Source organism: Polyodon spathula, chromosome 6 (genome assembly GCF_017654505.1).
Source record: "Polyodon spathula isolate WHYD16114869_AA chromosome 6, ASM1765450v1, whole genome shotgun sequence".
In the NCBI taxonomy this organism is placed as follows: Eukaryota; Metazoa; Chordata; class Actinopteri; order Acipenseriformes; family Polyodontidae; genus Polyodon; species Polyodon spathula.
This window is the reverse complement of record NC_054539.1, coordinates 29,232,731-29,251,891: the sequence shown is the minus strand read 5'-3', so window position 1 is coordinate 29,251,891 and position 19,161 is coordinate 29,232,731.

Genomic DNA, 19,161 nt, shown 5'->3' with positions numbered 1-19,161 from the left:
AAATATGGACATTCATTTTATGTAAATAAGTCCAAAAAGTCTCAACATTAACCCTTAGCGGTCCATTTATTCAGCACTTGTCAGGTGCATCAGGTCCAATTTATTTTCACACATGCTCTTTAGTTTACATGTGCTGTTTAAATTATTTTTTTTCAGAGTAAAACAGGTTTAAAAGGCACTGAATCGCAAAAGGACACTCAGTACTGTATCTCCAGCCAAGCCCCACCCCTTGTTTGCTGTATCTTTCACATACCTTTTTATAGACGTGCATACTAATAAATCCTCTCCTGATCACTCATCACCAAACTCCTCAATAATGCAATCCAAGTCAATATTTTATTACTATAACATCTCAAAAAGCTCTGCAAATGTCTGTGATGTACTTTGAGCACTGGATGCAGAAGCAGCTATCTCCTTTGTTTATGTCTGTGTTATTTCTGTAATACATGGGACTTCTATTGGTCTCACTCAGCCATTGCAAGTTTTTCTGTTTTTTCTGGAGAAAAAACTACTAGAGACCTGTGCTTTATGTCTTTTTGATGATGTCAGACAGGGTCCGATATCAAACTGGAAAGGGTTAAGGGAATTTTATGCCAGTGCAAGAAGTTCAATTGGGGACCAGTATTCAGTCTCCAGTTTTATAACGCTGAGCTGGACTAAATATATATTCTAACGGTAGAAGTTTTAACATCTCTGCTGACAGCGGGTTTTAAACCAGCAATAATGTATTCTTAGAAAAGTAGGTAAAGGCAAGACCAGGCACCACTCCTTGAATTAACGGCATGGATTTGAAGTGTCTGGGAAACTGAGGTACTGTCACCTGACACTGCGGTCGGATTGGTGCATAGAATCTGGTTCGATTGTCAACTTAATCTGGCACAACTTGGATGTAAGGGTGTTCGACAACTAACAAAAACATATTTTGAGATCCAAAAGGATGAAAACATATTAGAATATATGTGCTTCGCATATAACGAGTTCACAAACTCACTTCAAGATCCGACTTCAGTCTCCATCGCAGCTGCTCCCCTTACTTCCTAGTGTCATTTGAAACTCTGCCCATCATCACAGCTTGTGCTCAGTCCTCTAGTTTATAAGCAGTATAAACCACTTTGGGCCGTGCGGTTATGATGATATATACCACTTTTGGGGAGGTAAAAGACCCTTGGCTTACACCTCGGCCCTTATAACCATCCCAGGTGTGGTATTTTCCCAGTTCCCAGGGGCTCTTATAGTACAGAGTAGTGATAATAATAACACTATGTAACACAATTTTTGTTCCTGGGTAGTAAGTGTTATTTCCTAATTGCTTATGCCTCAAAAGTATAGAAAATGGCTATTATTCCCCACAAACTTTGCTTTTGTGTCCAGGACAGTGATATTTCAAAATATCACTATTTCCAATGGGAAAACGGGCAAATGTGTGTCTTTTCATTCACATAAAGTCAGAAAAAAACAACATATGAATCCAAATTAACATGTATTTATACTAAAGTAATACAAAAATGACTACAAAAGATTTAGAAGTGAGTAGTTTTTTAAGATTTACAATTATACTGTAAATACAACTTTTGAGGCATAAGCAATTAGGAAATAACACTCACTACCCAGGAACAAAAAATATATATATATATTTGTTACACGGTGTAATAAATAATAATAATCTTATATAGTGCCTTTCATAGTGGATCACCATCACAAAGCGCTTTACAAAATACGAGACTAGGGTGTGTGAACTATGGATCAGCTGCAGTCACTTACAACAACATCTCACCCCAAAGATGGAGCACAAGGAGGTTAAGTGACTTGCTCAGGGTCACACAATGAGTCAGTGGCCGATCTGGGATTTGCACTTGGGACAGGGATATATTGTTGATCTACTCTGTAAGCAAAGCAAATGACTCCTGAGTGATCATCCTGTGTAAAAACAAATATTATTTTGCTTTTTTAGATTGTGCAGGAATAAATACTGGCCTATTGGAGCAAAGTGCTTTTGTTTATTAATTCAAACGTGCAACTTATTTTGGTGAGACAGAGGGACAAAAATTAACTCCTTAACAGACTAACCTAGAGATTTCAGTGCCACTGCTTGTAAAGTCTGTTGAAGAGGAATTGTAACAGTTTCATCATGGAGCTAGATCAACTATGGGAGAAGGCAATTACTGCTTTAAACCAGTTGCAGCGAGGCCAGCTAGTAGAAGCATGCAAATACTTAAAATATATTAAGGGAGATGATGAGACTGTGAAAGATAAAAGCAAGCAAGATTTAATCTGGTTGGCAGAAGGAGTACTGGATAATATCAAGAGGAAGAAGAGGCATGTCAATGTGTCCAAGACTTCTTGTCCTTTATTGAGATGCTGCCACATGAAGATAGGAGGAGAAAGGGGACAGGAAAGGTGAAAAAGAAGTACCTAGTGATGCAGGACGAGTCCTGGAGAGCCCTTGAGGAAGTAATAAAAGCTTTGATTGCAAAATGAAACACAAATGACAAGGATAGTGTAGCACTAACACCTGCACCATGAAAAGTACCTGAAGTCACAATTTGGAGGGAATTCAGGATTTGTGGGTAGATTGGTGAGGAAGGGCAGAAAGACAAGCTGTCATACACTACCTAATGCACCAAATCGATGCTGGACTTCGAAAAGGCCATGCTGAGCCAGAAATCATCGAGGCAGTAGTCAAAGCAATCAGCCCTAGTCAAACCTAAGAGACATGCTGGAAGTAAAGAGTAACTTAACTCACCCCAAACTAAAAACTTATTCTAAAAGGACACTACAAAGGTTGTTGTTTGATGTCAAAAGAAAAGGGTTGTGAAGAACAGTACAATCCAGACCTGGTACGTTGGAAGCTCCTGAGGTCAGTAGGCACAGGACTGCTGAGTGACCATATAAAATTCCAAGTAAAGTCCTGCCTAGATGGCCTGACTGTCACCAATGAGATGCTTAATGAAAGAATAAACAAAGCCACAAGCTTAGAGTTGAAAATGCAGCACAGGCTTAAGAAAAATTCAACTGCCAAGACCACAAGAATGAATGAGCTACAGACAGTGCTGAAGGACAATGCTAGAAGGTCATCAAAACATACATGGAGTACTTAGTGTACCAACACCAACAGCACAACTGGTAAATAGTCTGAGTGGTCTGTCTAGACCAGAGAAAGAAAAGGGGGCCTCAGCGGCAGGACTAACTTCCGAAACAGGGATCCATGAGATGGTGAGAGAGCGCAAAACAGAAATGGCAGAGATGAGGAAGATGTGGCTGTCCTCCTTTGTGACAAATACTAAGCAGAGGTATCAGAGACAGCCAGCTACAGAGAGAGGGATATGGCAAAAAGGCTGCAGAGCATGCAAAGATATTGGAGAAGGTGGCGACTGTAACATGTAGCTCGTGGATGTCAAGCTTCCTGCCAGCTGCAGGGAAACAGGGAGGGGTTACTGTAAATGGACCAACAGTGTCAGTATTGCTTACAAAAACAAAAGTTTCTCAAAGACTGAAGAAGTGCCAGGGTTGTCCATCGTCCTGTTCAAAAACATGCCAGAGACAACACTGGGAGGTGCAATGGACATTCTGTAGTGCATCAATCAGCTAGAACTGAAAGCAGCAACTGACAGTGCACAAAGTGGATATGTCCAAACTTATGCAAGGTTAGTTACCTCCCTCCAAGACAGTGCTAGACTGTTGAAACTTACCGGAAAAAGATGCCTGGTGCAGTGTTTACTGTACAATATACCCATTTCAGTCCTCTGGGATACAGGGGTCCAAGATAGCTTAGTAAATGAAGCCTGGAGAAGCAAGTACCTCCCACACACTACCATCAGACTAGTAGAAGAGCTATTGGGGCCTGACACACTTACTGGGATGGCAGTCAATCAGACGGAGATACCATTTACTGGTTGGATAGAAGTGGAATGCAGACTGAACAGCAAGGCAGGCCCCAGTCAAAGTTTTCAAGTACCAATGCTAATGTACAGTGATCCCAAGGTAGCAGAAGACCTCATCATTGGTTTCAGTGTAATTGAGGAAGTAATCAATAGACAAGTGGAAGCACAGGGGACAATGCCTGACGATATGACAGCCAGTATGGTAAATGGGGCTTTCTCTATTGCCAAAACCCTCATCCACATAATGCACTGGTGTCACTCCGACAATGAGGGTGGTGTAGTCAAGATGGGCAGACGAAGAGTTGTCCTTCCACCAGGGCAAGCCACAACTGTCCAATGCTGTACACACCTGGGACAGATGGAGAGGGAAGAAAAGCAATGGCCTGAAGGCTTACAGATCAATGAAGTGTTGGTAACCCTCAGGAAAGGTAACTCAGAATACCAATTTCAGTGGTCAACATAACCAAGCAGTGTCACACTGGATCAGCTAGTTACCCTAGGGCATGCCCAGGCAGTGAAAGCGGTGTATCAAGCAGCAGTGCGACCAGTGGAGTGGCTCCCGAGAGGACCTGATCAAAACAGGACAAACCCACAAGTACAGGGTGGCCTCCACAGGCACCTAACAGAAACCATGGAATAACAGCTCAGTATAGGAACCCAAAAATAGTCAAGCATTGGACCCACCTATAAAATTAGACTATTTGAACAAGGACCAGCAAGCAGTAGTGAAGATGATGCACAAGGAGGAGTGCCGTGCCTTTACTCGAGATGATAATACTGTGGACCGTATTCCAGTGAGGATGCATATCACTCTTAAAGTTCAAACCCCTGTCCAGAAGACTTACATTTCAGTACCAAAGCCATTGCATAAAGAAGTAAAGGAGTACCTGCAAGATTTGTTAAATCAAGGCTGGATAATAAAATCAGGATCACTATACTCCTCACCAATTGTCTATGTGTGAAAGAAAGATGGCAGTCTGCAACTCTACTGTGACTACCGAGAACTGAACGAGAAGTCTGTACCTGACAGACACCCCATTCTTAGGATCCAGGACATGATGGACAGCCTAAACAGGAGCTCCTGGATCTCAGCCTTAGACCAGGGAAAAGCATATCACCAATGTCTCCTTGATGAGGAAAGATGCCCCCTCACAGCCTCACCCCTGGGGCTTGTATGAGTGGGTGCGCATTCCATTTGGTTTAAGTTCAGCACCAGCAGAATTCTAAAGGAGCATGAGGAGTATCTGTCTGGTCTCAGGGATGACATATGCCAGACATATTTAGATGAAAACCTGGTGCACAGCAAGTGCTTTGATGACCATGTCCTACACATACAGATGGTACTGCGTTGGTACCAACAGCATGGCATCAAACACACAGCCAAGAAATGGGAAGTGTTCAAGCAATAGGTGAGATTCTTGGGCAAGATTGTATCCAAATATGGTTATTCAATAGACCCAGTAGAGCCCCAGTAGAGCCCCAGTTCAGGCCCTTAATGAAAAGAAGCCCGTTACAGTAGGAGAACTCAGGAAAGTATTATGGTTTATCTCTTACTACAGGTCATATATACCAAACTTCTCACTCATGGCCAAGCCCTTGTATGACTTGATATCAGGCCCACCATCAAGTAAAACACAAGTAGAGTCACTGCCAGGGCCCAACGGATCCCAAAGCAGGAGGAAACACTGAGAGCAAGAAAACAAGGCTAACTGGAAAGCCAAACTCGGTACTTTACCAGCGGCAAGATGGAAAACTGAAGGTTACTGCATATGGTTCCAGGATAATCATGCCACCAGAGAAAAAACGACCATATGCATTCAGGCAAACTCGAGTTCCTGGCATTGAAATGGGAAATTTGTGTGAACACCTCAGAGATTATCTGTATCATACACCTTCATTAGTTGTGTATACTGATAAACCGCTCACCTATCTCCTCACTGCCGCCAAGATGAATGCAACTGGACAAAGGTGGATTGCAGAGTTGTCAGATGTCAATTTCACCAGTATCGCCCAGGCAAATCCAATACAGATGCTGATGGCCTGTCAAGGATGCCACTGGACATCAGTTGATTCATATCATTGCACTGAAGAGGTCAGTCATGAGTTAATGAGCACCACTATGCTGGGAGTCACAGTTCAGCAGAGAGAAGCAACACCATTGTTCAGTTCAATAACACTAAATGCCATTGAAGAACAAGGGGATGTTGACCGACTGCTCAGCTCTGTTCAGCCATATAAAGAATATAAAGCTAGAAACCAGAGACCCAGCAAAAAAGCTAGTCAGACAGAAAACTTCAACATGAGAGCCTTACTAAGGTAATGGACAAAGCTTCACATCAAGGGGGATGAAAAATCAATTCTAGATGCCAACTTGTCCTACCAAAATTGTACCATCCATTAGTTTACAAGGAACTTCACCTAGAAATGGGACATTTTGGTGTGGAAAGAAGACTGGACTTGATCAGAGACTGGTTCTATTGGTGCAGGATGCAGCGGGGTGTGGAGAACTTTATGACCAATGTATGTGAGTGCCTCAAGAAAGCCAAACAGACCAACATGAGCGCCCTTATCAAACATCAAGACTATTTACCCTTTTGAATTGGTTTCTGTAGACTTCCTCCACCTGGAGACATGTAAGAGGGGATATGAATATATCCTGGTTGTGACGGACCATTACACATGATTTGCACAGGCCTATGCTACAACTAACAAATCAACAAAAACTGTGGCTGAAAAGCTATTAGACAAGTTTGCCCTTTCCAACGTTGTTGGCTTTCCAACGAGACTCCATCTCATTATGGGAAGAGAATTTGAAACCCAGCTGCTGTCCAGACTAAAAGAATATTGCGGAATAAAAGGTTCTCACACCACCCCATACCATCTCCAGGGCAATGGTCAAGTAGATCGATTTAACAGAACTGTACTCTCAATGATAATAACTGATTGGAAGAGCTCCCTAGCTAAGGGGGTCCACTCCTATAATTGCACTTGTAGCGATGCCACAGGCTACTTCCCTTTCTACTTACTGTTTGGGATGCGTCCCAGGTTACCAATTGATCTTATTTTTGGTGTAAGAAGGGATGGTAATATAGGCTTCTATCAAGACTATGTAGAAAACTGGAGAAATCGGATGGCTGAAGCTTATGAGATAACATCCAGGTCCACAGCAAAAGCAAGATAGAGTGTATATTTTGGTTGGGAGGAAAAGTGAAGACATCCCCATTTTCAAACCTGAGAATGGAGGAGGAGCAGTCAAAGTTGTGAACCAGAATCTGATTTTCCCTTGTGACCATCCATTGAGCAGTGTCCACAAAACCTAAAAAATAAAGAATTGGTGAAGAAAACTCACCGAACAAGGACAAAACCTCCCTTGATACAGACTCAGGAACAAACAGACAGTGAGTGGGACTCAGATGAAGAATTCCAGAGAGGCTACTACATCTGCCCCCCAACAAAGCAGCAAGCTACTTCTGCACTAAGTCCAGCAACTGAGGTATTTCATCCACAAAGAATAGAGGTGAGACACCAGTTGCCAACAACCACAGTGGAGGAACAGATTTTGCTCACAGATGTGGAAGACATGGAAACTCAATCAATAGTAGGTGATGAAAATGAGCCCCAAAGTTCAACTGGGAACCTAACAAATAGCACCGAACAAGGTAGTGAAGAACAAAATTACATGCAAGACACACAACTCTACCCTAGAAGAAAGGGAAGACAGCCAAAAACATTGACCTATAAAACACTAGGCCAATCCAGCATTGTGCAAAGAACTCTGACAGCACAAGAAATAATAATGGACTGCTACTGGAGACCATGGTGAAAGAAAGGGATATATATATCTAAAAAAATTCTTGTAAGTAGGTTAAAAGTAAATGGTTGGGAAAAACAGTTGAATAAAGTCGAAGGGAGATAATTGAGTATGAAATAGTTAACTCCCACAGTGACTGTACCACTTAAGAAGGGTGTTGATGAGATTAATAATAGAAACATAGAGCCCAAACCATTTTTGGCCAACAAAATGTTAAGCATTGAAAGTATAATCTAAAAATCTTTTTTCTAGGAATCACTACAGCATTAAAAGATGCTCATGGCCTCGTTTCTTAGTGCACAAAGAATCTTGTCATAACCCATGATGAACAATTTAAGGAATGCCTCTGTCGAGAAAGGGATGTAGCCCTTGGGAAAACTATATTAACCTTCTCATTTCAAAACTCCTTAATGATCAGTTTAAAGTAAAAAGAAAAATGCATCGCATTTAAAAGGGGAGGATTGATGTCGGGACAACATTCATTCAGAAGGGGAGAGTGTGGCATGTTAGAGATGGTCACCCCCCCGTCCCCCCGTCCCCTCCCAAAAAAACTAAATTGTTAATTGAATACAGTATTTTTGTTGGGTAATTAAAAAGGTCTCTATATTTGGTATGGTGAAAGTTAATCCTAATAAAGTACATTGGGCGGTCATTACCTTCTGTCAGTAGATGGCGTTGGGGGCTCTTGAAGTAAGGATACTACAAGATATATTGTTGATCTACTCTGTAAGCAAAGCAAATGGCTCCAGAATGATCATCCTGTGTAAAAACGAATATTATTTAGCTTTTTCAGATTGAGCAGGAATAAAGATTGTCTATTGGTGCAACATATACATCACAGGAATCTCAGTTGTACAACAAACTACTTAGACTACTAGTTATGCATTAATTCAAACTATAACATAAACACTATATACTTCTTGTTCCACCCTACTCAAGCCAGAAAAGAGGATCATGCATTAATTATTGTAAACTTCTAGAATCACTTTTGACCTATATAACCCACCTGTATTATTATGTTATTATTTAGCAAACGCCTTTATCCAAGGCGACTTACAGAGTCTAGGGTGTCTGAGCTATGCATCACCTGCAGAGTCACTTACAAAAACGTCTCACCCAAAAGACGGAACACAAGGAGTTTGTGTTACTTGCTCAAGGTCACGCAGTGAGTCAGTGAGTGAGCCAGGATTTGAACTGGGGAACTCCTGGTTACAAGGAATTTAACTCTTTAACCACTGGACCACACAACCTCCTTATTTAATGTACAATTCCCAAACAGATGGCAGAAGGTCAACAAATACATGTGGGATTGTGAGAAGGTAAAGTATCCATTTCCCTCTGAAGATGATTTAACACCTGCAAAGTCGGTGGGTGCAATATGTGTTCCAAATCCATTTGGTTGCAGTGATTGGCTTACAGTTTTGTCAAAGTTTCTTCATGGTATCCATATTGTATTAATCAGACTTAATTGTAAGGTGTTCTTGCCTAATGTAACAATGTGAACAAAATGGTTTTTCTACATTATCAAGCATCTAGTTTATTCTCAAAATAACTTTGCACCTGATATGTAGCCCGTAAGTTTGTGCACATTTTTCTGGTTAGACAAAGTTTTCAGTAACAACAGTAAACCTGTTTAAACTGGTTTCTACAGATAATAGTAATTTTCATATTTAATGCTTCCTCCAGATAAACTTATGTACCACCAAATAACATTTGTGTAATGGTGAAAATCCATCAAATCTAACAAGTAATCATTGTGAACTGCTTTATGGCATCATTCTGACAAGTTGTCAACATACACTTGTTGAAAAGGTAAGAAGTAAAGTGTTAAAATGATACTGAAGTGATCACATTTGTAACTTTTAGCTCCTCTGAGGGTACTATCACCGTGAGTATTGCTCTATTTTTTCTCCCCTCAAGTGCTGTGCAGCAAACATGATCACTCTGTCATTTCTGAAAGTCTGTTGGGAGTCAGGGCTGTACATAACAGTATTGGTGTCTGAAAGATGATTGTGTCAGAAGTTAACAGGATTTTGCCCTGCTATGGAAACCAGAGATAGACATCGGAAAATGTTTATGTGATATCACAGCCAGTGACACTGTCAATAGCACTTGGATGGAGGTGAGACCGGTATGGATTTTTTAAAGGCTCTCAACCAATACTGCCTGTCATCAGATAGTGGCCAGCTTGAAATCATCCTACGCATGTAGAAAATTTAATCTGCAGGCAATAATATATTAATATAGGTAGCTGTCAAGAGGAAGATTCTGGGGTGAATGTCTACAGAAGGGAACTTTACAACAGTGGAATAAGAAAACTAGTGGAAACCAGTTTTACAATTGTAGGGTTTTTGTTTAGATACAGTTTCATCAATTTTAAAAAGTTGTTGCTAGTATATCTGAATATTGTCTTTGTTTTTAACATCTAGGTTTAATAACCATTTTAAATTGACAGAAAAAAAAAACTTCTGCAGAAATATCCAGTACACACCCATTACATGGAAATTCAATATTAAAGGGGTTAGATGTAATTAATTAAATACATAAATCTCACTATGTACAGCTTAGGTCATTTAACCTTAGCAGTGTCTTTGGGCCAAAGTATGTCAAGGCTGCAAAGCAGGTCAGTCATTAGCGGAAGCCACTAGTTGGTTAAAGACAGGAAATAAATTACCTGGCAAGTACAAGACTCCAAGAACATCAAGCTTTATTGATAAACATCAGGGCTGAAGACATTTAAATATTAATATTTTACTGGTCTTGTACCTGTAATTTCTCTTTTCATTGTTAACACCCTGACAACTTTGTACACTTATAACTTTAAAGTCTGTTTCAAAGTTATTTTCAAAATGGCCACTGGGTACGTGTAACGTTATATTTTTTGGAACTTAAAAATTTAAAAACTGCATATTGCTGCATATTGAAGCAGTGAGGTATGGTACATCATATTAAAAGCATGGTAAATGGACAGGATAACAATTGGAAAACTGCAAAAGCACTGCAAATGTACCGTGGTAACTTTTAATTTCAGGGAGCCTATAATCACTTAAGTACTTGCTTACAGTTACAGTATGATAGGAATGACATTTTTTAAACAAAAAGTAAATATTTGTCAAGGAGTGATTTCAACCACACACAAATATAAATTATAACCAAACGTTTTGTGTTTTAAATTATATATATATACAGTACTGTGCAAAAGTTTTAGGCAGGTGTGAAAAAATGCTGTAAAGTAAGAATGCTTTCAAAAATAGATATGTTAATAGATTATATTTATCAATTAACTAAATGCAAACTGAGTGAACAGAAGAAAAATCTAAATCAAATCCATATTTGGTGTGACCACCCTTTGCCTTCAAAACAGCATCAATTCTTCTAGGTACACTTGCACAAAGTCAGGGATTTTGTAGGCACATAGTCAGGTGTATGATTAAACAATTATACCAAACAGATGCTAACTATCATCAATTCAATATGTAGGTTGAAACACAATCATTAACTGAAACAGAAACAGCTGTGTAGAAGAATTAAAACTGGGTGAGGAACAGCCAAACTCAGCTAACAAGGTGAGGTTGCTGAAGACAGTTTATTGTCAAAAGTCATACACCATGGCAAGACTGAGCACAGCAACAAGACACGTATAACTACACAAGGTAGTTATACTGCATCAGCAAGGTCTCTCCCAGGCAGAAATTTCAAGGCAGACAGGGGTTTCCAGATGTGCTGTCCAAGCTCTTTTGAAGAAGCACAAAGAAACGGGCAAAGTTGAAGACCGTAGACGCAGTGGTCAGCCAAGGAAACCTGCATGAATGCCATCTTTGTTTACACAATCGTTAAACTATTCTATTGTTTACTCGTTACTATTATCATTGTCATTATTATTCTATAGTCCCTAACCATAACCAGTAAAGGCTGAACAGTAGCATTACCCCTTCTCTTGGAAGATTACTGAATATATGGCTGTAACAAAGCACCCTAATCCAAATACAACAATACACTGCACGATACATAATAAACTACTGCTCTATCGTCAATAGAATAACATTAACAATTATAATCACAATAACAGGCATCGAAACATTACAGTGAAAATACAAATTGTTTTTTTACTTCAGCTATTACAAATAGTTCCCAGCTTGTTGTGAGACGCTGGTATTGAGCAGAAAATAATCCCAAGTTTGCTTTTGTTTATGCTTCCTTTCATTCAATTTATGTTTAGCGCTTCCCATGCGTTCTACAATGGTCTGCCTATGGCTCTGAGTGTAATTGATAGCCTTGCTGCATGAAGTACAAAACAGCCACGTGAAATTAGTTCTCGCCAAACTCGTTGATCCGATCTTTAGGGGTGATTGTTTTTGTTTTTGGCATCTTTGAACAGCTCTGGATACTGGCTGGCCTAAGTCTGCTTTCCATTCATATATATGTAAAGGCCGGCCCTGGTCCTGGATTGCTGCCTTTTCTTTTTTGGAGCATTCACATATGAGAAAAATGGGCCCTAAGGTGGTGCTGGGTCGCCTTAAATCACAAGTGTGAATGGGGTCTAATAAAAAATTATCATGCGTAAAATAAACTAATTATCATTGATTGATACTAAAAATACCAGGATTGAATATAATCGTAGAGAAATCTAGCCTTGCAGTTAACACGTTTTAACAATTTCCTTTCCGTTTTAAGTAATATCTTGTCCCCTTCAAACATGTTAACACTTGAACTGCCAAGGCAGTCATTTTGACAGTTTGAGGTTTTCAAATTTTAATTACTCTGCATGTCTGAAATTTATGCAGTTGTCTATTTATGACATTTCCATGTATTAAATACCCTGACCGCATTTGAAAGGCAGGATCACGAAAATAAGGAAGTTATAATCCCAAACACCTAGAACCGCAAAAGCGGTCACTTTGACTGCCTTGTACAATACATGTTTTTATTTTGAATATAAACTACAGTATTCTATTTTATTTTTATATACAAGCCTGTTGATATCTCTACTGGACCTGGCAGCCATTACTTTGTTTTGTACAAAGAATGTACCGGGGAAAATATCAGTAGGAGAGATTTCATCTTGAAGCTAGATACAGCAGTTAGGCAGAAACATTTCGATCAGAAAGCTGCAAAGCAGCAAGCTGCAGCAGCTCAATCTGTGCTGCACTGAGTGACACATACAAGAGAAAACATATGTTACTTTAAATTAAAAATATGATTGCCTAACTATTTTCTTTAGTTTTGTAATCTCTGGAAATGTTCTTTCTAAGTTGTTATATATCATCAGTTCAAGCATACCTAATGCATTTTTTGGCCTTTTTAAAATTGTCTGTTTCATACGCTGTGTGTAAATCAATATGTAAGGAATTAAGCATTGAATATGCTTGAACTGTTTCCTCTAGCACAACATCTGTGAAAGCAACCTGATTTTCATCAAAACAGTCCGTTGCAAGAGCTCTGCAGAAATTAGGTGCTTTCAGAAGACAAACCGTTCCTTTGCATGAGAAATAACAATGTCACAGATTTGCAAGGCAGCTCTCATAATCTTCTGTGGTATTTGGGCCCCTTCATATTTTTGGCATTGGTGGCAGGTTCTCGGAGAGGCTGGATTCCAGTGCTCTAACAGATGCTTGGATGTCCTGAATGCCTTGAACAAATTGAGTTACTGCTTCATTTGCATCAACAGGAGGCAAGGAAAGCAAAACAGTGCATTATTTTTTTGCCTAAGCTTATTACCTAAACTTATACCATGTCCTCTATCACTATTCACTAGCACTAATTGTATTGGAGGTTAGCAGAAATATTATAAACAGTAAAAGATGATTGATAGACCTAATAAAAGACTGATCAGGTGCAAACAAACAGTAAAAAAAAGTCAAATCACACAAGAAAGAAAATGCCTGCCAGGGGTGTCAACAAGATTTAAAATAAATAAAGAAAGAAATGAGATATTAAAATACAGATATACTGTACGGTGTATTTAATAACCGATGGCCCCAAGCAGGCAGACGTGATCTGTAAATTAACAAAGGTAAAAAGGAAAGAAAAATTGCCAAACACAGAGAATTAGGCTAAAAAATGTACAGTTATTTATTCAGTCAGGGAATTCATGCGATAGATAAAATATGTATTACAGATTATACATGATAACTCATTTATGCATATTACAAGTTCTTGGAGAACACATTTAACATATAATACATCTTTGACTTTTGGCCTCGCCTCGGGAACCCCTGCCCATGATTTTTTCCGCTGATAAGTGGAGAAGCTGACTGTAGGAAGCCATGGACAGGGGACAGGATAGCTGCCCTCCCCAAAAGACAAGACCGTTTAAATCGCCAAACCAATTGACCTGCTGCATGAGAAATACCTGGCCTTTGATAGTTAACAAAGGCAGGATTGCATCCCCACAAAAATGCAAGCTATTTTTTAAATAACGCAAAACCAGGTGATTTGATTATGTGATGATAGCCGCTCGATCAGAGCGTGTTAGCATTCCAGCAGCCAGCGCTGCCCCTGCGCGGGGTGAGACAACAATGCTGATCTTGCGGTCTAGAGCATGACCGCAACCTTAGTGGCCTGATGTAATGAAGCCGGGGCAACGGTACAATTGTTACCCACCTAGAGCAGATCAAGGTGGAAAATGGTGCTTGCTTGTACCACCCCCTGAGCCAGTGCTGTGGGACCCTTGCCTCCCCTCCTATATATTTAGCATGGTTACACATAGTAGGTGCCATATCATATAGTAGAATGCAATTTGTTTTGTTTCTTCTTTCAATATAAGAAAGGATATGGTAGGGTTGGATCCTGGGATAAAGTCGTTCTTTAGGATGCAAGTTCCAAGTGTTGTTGGGCAGCGAAATTCTTTAATATTGTTCATTATGTAAATGTCATAAGCATCTGAAGACCACTGACAAGCTTTTTTTATAACAAGATCAGGAATGTTATACTGAGCAGTTGTGGTTGCAGCTCCAATCCTGAAGAAATTACATGAAAAGTCTGAGGAAGAAAGGCCGCCTTTTTGGAGATCTTGGAGTCTTGCAGAGACTGCCAGGTTTGTGCAGTTAAAAACAACAAGTCCAGAGCTGCGTATTGGGATCTGGACCAGATATCTCAGAATGGGAGTGTGGGGACAGAAAACAAAAGTAGTGGGACAATGTGAGCAGTTTTTTCTTCTCTTAAATTACAAATGAAGTTAACTCGGGTTCCACCTGTAATTTGTAATTTGCGTTTCTTCTCAATAAATTAATTTACTATTTTAACTTATCTCTTCATACAACATAAAACTTTTTTAGTCAATAATAAAAATAAAAAAAACTAGTATTGTTCAAAACTAAAGATTATATAACATACCTAGGCAAAGATCTGCATGCAGCTCCCAACAATTAGGCACCAAACCCCTGCAGAGAAGAACATGAACAAAAAGCATATTTGAAAGCGACTGTAAGTGTAAATCACTGTCAGCACACACTAGGATAGAAACAAAAATGATATCCCTCTTCCCACAGTATATAATGAGTAAAAGTTAAATACATTAATATTTTCTTATGTTTTTTCTTTTTCCATTGCTTTTGTAATTTCTAAATATTGTGTATATAAAATTAATGGTCTGGTCATGAACCCAAAATAAATTGTACATTTTTTAACTTTAATATATGGTAAGACTAGTGTTTCAAACATATTAACTAAAAATAAAAGTCTTCATGAATCTGTATAACAAACATGCACATACTGTACTATTCGCACAGTTATTGTCTTTTCCAACGAGCACGCACAGAGGTACTCAACGTGAGTTTGCTGTCTCAACGTCCAGAGCGAGGCGACAAAGATATTCGTTGATACATTTTCACACGTGTGTGGTGAAATTCGAAAATTGTTTGCTGGATTATTTTTGAAAAGGTTTCAGAAAGTGTGGGAACTCCTACCAAAAAAAGTGCAGGAACTCCGTTCCGGTGCGTTCCACTGCTGTTTGTAGACATTCATGTACGGTAAATTGTCGGGTGAGCTGTGTGAGACTTCTCCAACTTGTATGCTTATTAACAGCTTACCTGAAGTATGTTTTTGTTTTCATTTTAATGAATCCCTCATATTGTTTTCTACAGGTTTAAATAATTATTGTTTATAGGTCTTGTGGCAAGCTGTGGGGAACCCTATGGTTTATGAACACGCTAGTCTGGCCGAGGATGTTTACTGTTTATTACCTATGGCTGTTGTTTACTTACTGTTTATTTGCTTATTTTTGCTGTCTGTATTGAAGAAATTCCATTGTGTTCATAGCTATTTATTTATTATCAATGTAGAGTTCAAGTTGTAAATCCGCTACATTAGACGTGTGTCTGGTTTATTTTTATTTTTCAGTAGATAAATCAACTGCAGAATCAAAAAAAATAATAAAAAAGATATTAAACAGCTGCAACACAATTTTAGTATTTTACAGTAAAACTACTTTGTACACTTTTACTTCTGTTTTATAATATAATAATAAAATAGCAGCACGGTATTCGGATTGGGGGGGCGACTAAAGTAGCAATTCAATAGTAATCGACAACCTCCAGGGGCAGACTAGGTCGCACAGAGCAAGTGTGCATGCCGAGGTAGCCCAGTGTCCTCAACTAAACAGCGGGCGCAGCAGAGCCAAGGCAGAGGAAAAAAATAGAAAACACAGGCAGCAAGCTGCAAGGTTAGTTATAGCAGCCGGCCAAAAATGGTGCCCAGTTGCAGAGTTTTGCTTAGGCTTCGCCTGCCGAGTTCTGATTCCACAGAAGTAGCAAGCTGACTTCCAGCAATATATTGTCAGGGAAATACAGAAACTCGTAGGGCCTCATGCACTAAACGGTGGTAAACTACCTGAAATATTGCATGTTAAGAGAAACCTATACTGCATACAAAAAGGAAGGCGTGTTCACTCTATTCACTAATATAATAATATGCACGAATAAGGTGAGCTAAATGATTAATTTGCCAGTCACCATAGCATGCGAAATGCTGCACATGTTACTCACCCTTTATTTTAAACTGAACAAAAATATAAACACAACATGCAACAATTTCAAAGATTTTACTGAGTTACAGTTCAAGTAAGGAAATCAGACAATTAGAACATAAGAACATAAGAAAGTTTACAAATGAGAGGAGGCCATTCAGCCCATCTTGCTCGTTTGGTTGTTAGTAGCTTATTGATCTCAGAATCTCATCAAGCAACTTCTTGAAGGACCCCAGGGTGTCAGCTTCAACAACATTACTGGGGAGTTGATTCCAGACCCTCACAATTCTCTGTGTAAAAAAGTGCCTCCTATTTTCTGTTCTGAATGCCCCTTTGTCTAATCTCCATTTGTGACCCCTGGTCTTTGTTTCTTTTTTCAGGCTGAAAAAGTCCCTTGGGTCGACACTTTCAATACCTTTTAGAATTTTGAATGCTTGAATTAGGTCGCCACGTAGTCTTCTTTGTTCAAGACTGAACAGATTCAATTCTTTTAGCCTGTCTACATATGACATGCCTTTTAAGCCCGGAATAATTCTGGTCACTCTTCTTTGCACTCTTTCTAGAGCAGCAATATCTTTTTTATAGCGAGGTGACCAGAACTGCACACAGTATTCAAGATGAGGTCTTACTAGTGCATTGTACAGTTTTAACATTACTTCCCTTGATTTAAATTCAACCTTTTCACAATGTATCCGAGCATCTTGTTAGCCTTTTTTTATAGCTTCCCCACATTGCCTAGATGAAGACATTTCTTAGTCAACAAAAACTCCTAGGTCTTTTTCATAGATTCCTTCTCCAATTTCAGTATCTCCCATATGATATTTATAATGTACATTTTTATTTCCTGCGTGCAGTACCTTACACTTTTCTCTATTAAATGTCATTTGCCATGTGTCTGCCCAGTTCTGAATCTTGTCTAGATCATTTTGAATGACTTTTGCTGCTGCAACAGTGTTTGCCACTCCTCCTATTTTTGTGTCGTCTGCAAATTTAACAAGTTTGCTTACTATACCAGAATCTAAATCATTAATGTAGATTAGGAATAGCAGAGGACCTAATACTGATCCCTGTGGTACACCGCTGGTTACCACACTCCATTCTGAGGTTTCTCCTCTAATCAGTACTTTCTGTTTTCTACATGTTAACCACTCCCTAATCCATGTACATGTGTTTCCTTGAATCCCTACTGCGTTCAGTTTGAGAATTAATCTTTTGTGTGGGACTTTGTCAAAAGCTTTCTGGAAATCTAAATAAACCATGTCATATGCTTTGCAATTATCCATTATCGATGTTGCATCCTCAAAAAAATCAAGCAAGTTAGTTAGACACGATCTCCCTTTCCTAAAACCATGTTGACTGTCTCCCAGGACCCTGTTACCATATAGGTAATTTTCCATTTTGGATCTTATTATAGTTTCCATAAGTTTGCATATAATAGAAGTCAGGCTTACTGGTCTGTAGTTACCTGGTTCAGTTTTGTTTCCCTTTTTGTGGATCGGTATTACGTTTGCAATTTTCCAGTCTGTCGGTACCACCCCTGTGTCAAGAGACTGCTGCATGATCTTGGTTAGCGGTTTGTAAATTACTTCTTTCATTTCTTTGAGTACTACTGGGAGGATCTCATCCGGCCCAGGGGATTTGTTTATTTTAAGAGCTCCTAGTCCCTTTAACACTTCTGCCTCAGTTATGCTAAAGTTATTTAAAACTGGATAGGAACTGGATGACATGTGGGGCATGTTGTCAGTATCTTCCTTTGTAAAAACTTGTGAAAAGTAATCATTTAATATATTTGCTATTTTTTTTTCTTCCTCTACGATTTTGCCATTTGTATCTCTTAAACATTTAATCTCCTCTTTGAATGTTCTCTTGCTGTTGTAATATTGGAAAAACATTTTGGAATTGGTTTTAGCTCCCTTAGCAATGTTCATTTCTATTTCTCTCTTGGCCTTTCTAACTTCCTTTTTGACTTGCGTTTGCAGTTCCGTGTACTCTTTCTGCGTACTTTCTTTTTGGTCCTTTTTTAATGCTCTATAAAGTGCCTTTTTTCGCTGAATATTTTTTTTAATTGATCTATTAAACCATTTTGGCAATTTAGTTTTACATTTAGATTTGTCTACTTTAGGGATGTAATTGTTTTGCGCCTCTAGTACTACATTTTTGAAGAACAACCATCCTTCTTCTGTGGGTGTTTTCTCTATTTTACTCCAATCTACTTCTGTTAGTCTCTGTTTCATACCTTCATAGTTTGCTTTTCTAAAATTGTAAACCTTAGCTTTAGTCATTACTTTTGGGGTTTTAAAAAACACTTCAAATGAGACCATGTTGTGGTCTGAGTTTGCCAGTGGTTCTCTGACCTCTGTTTTAGTTATTCTGTCTTCGTTATTTGAAAAGACTAAATCAAGGCATGCCTCCCCTCTAGTCGGTGCCTTGACAAATTGTGTTAGGAAGCAGTCATTTGTCATTTCCACCATTTCAATTTCATCCTTCGTGCTACCCACCGGGTT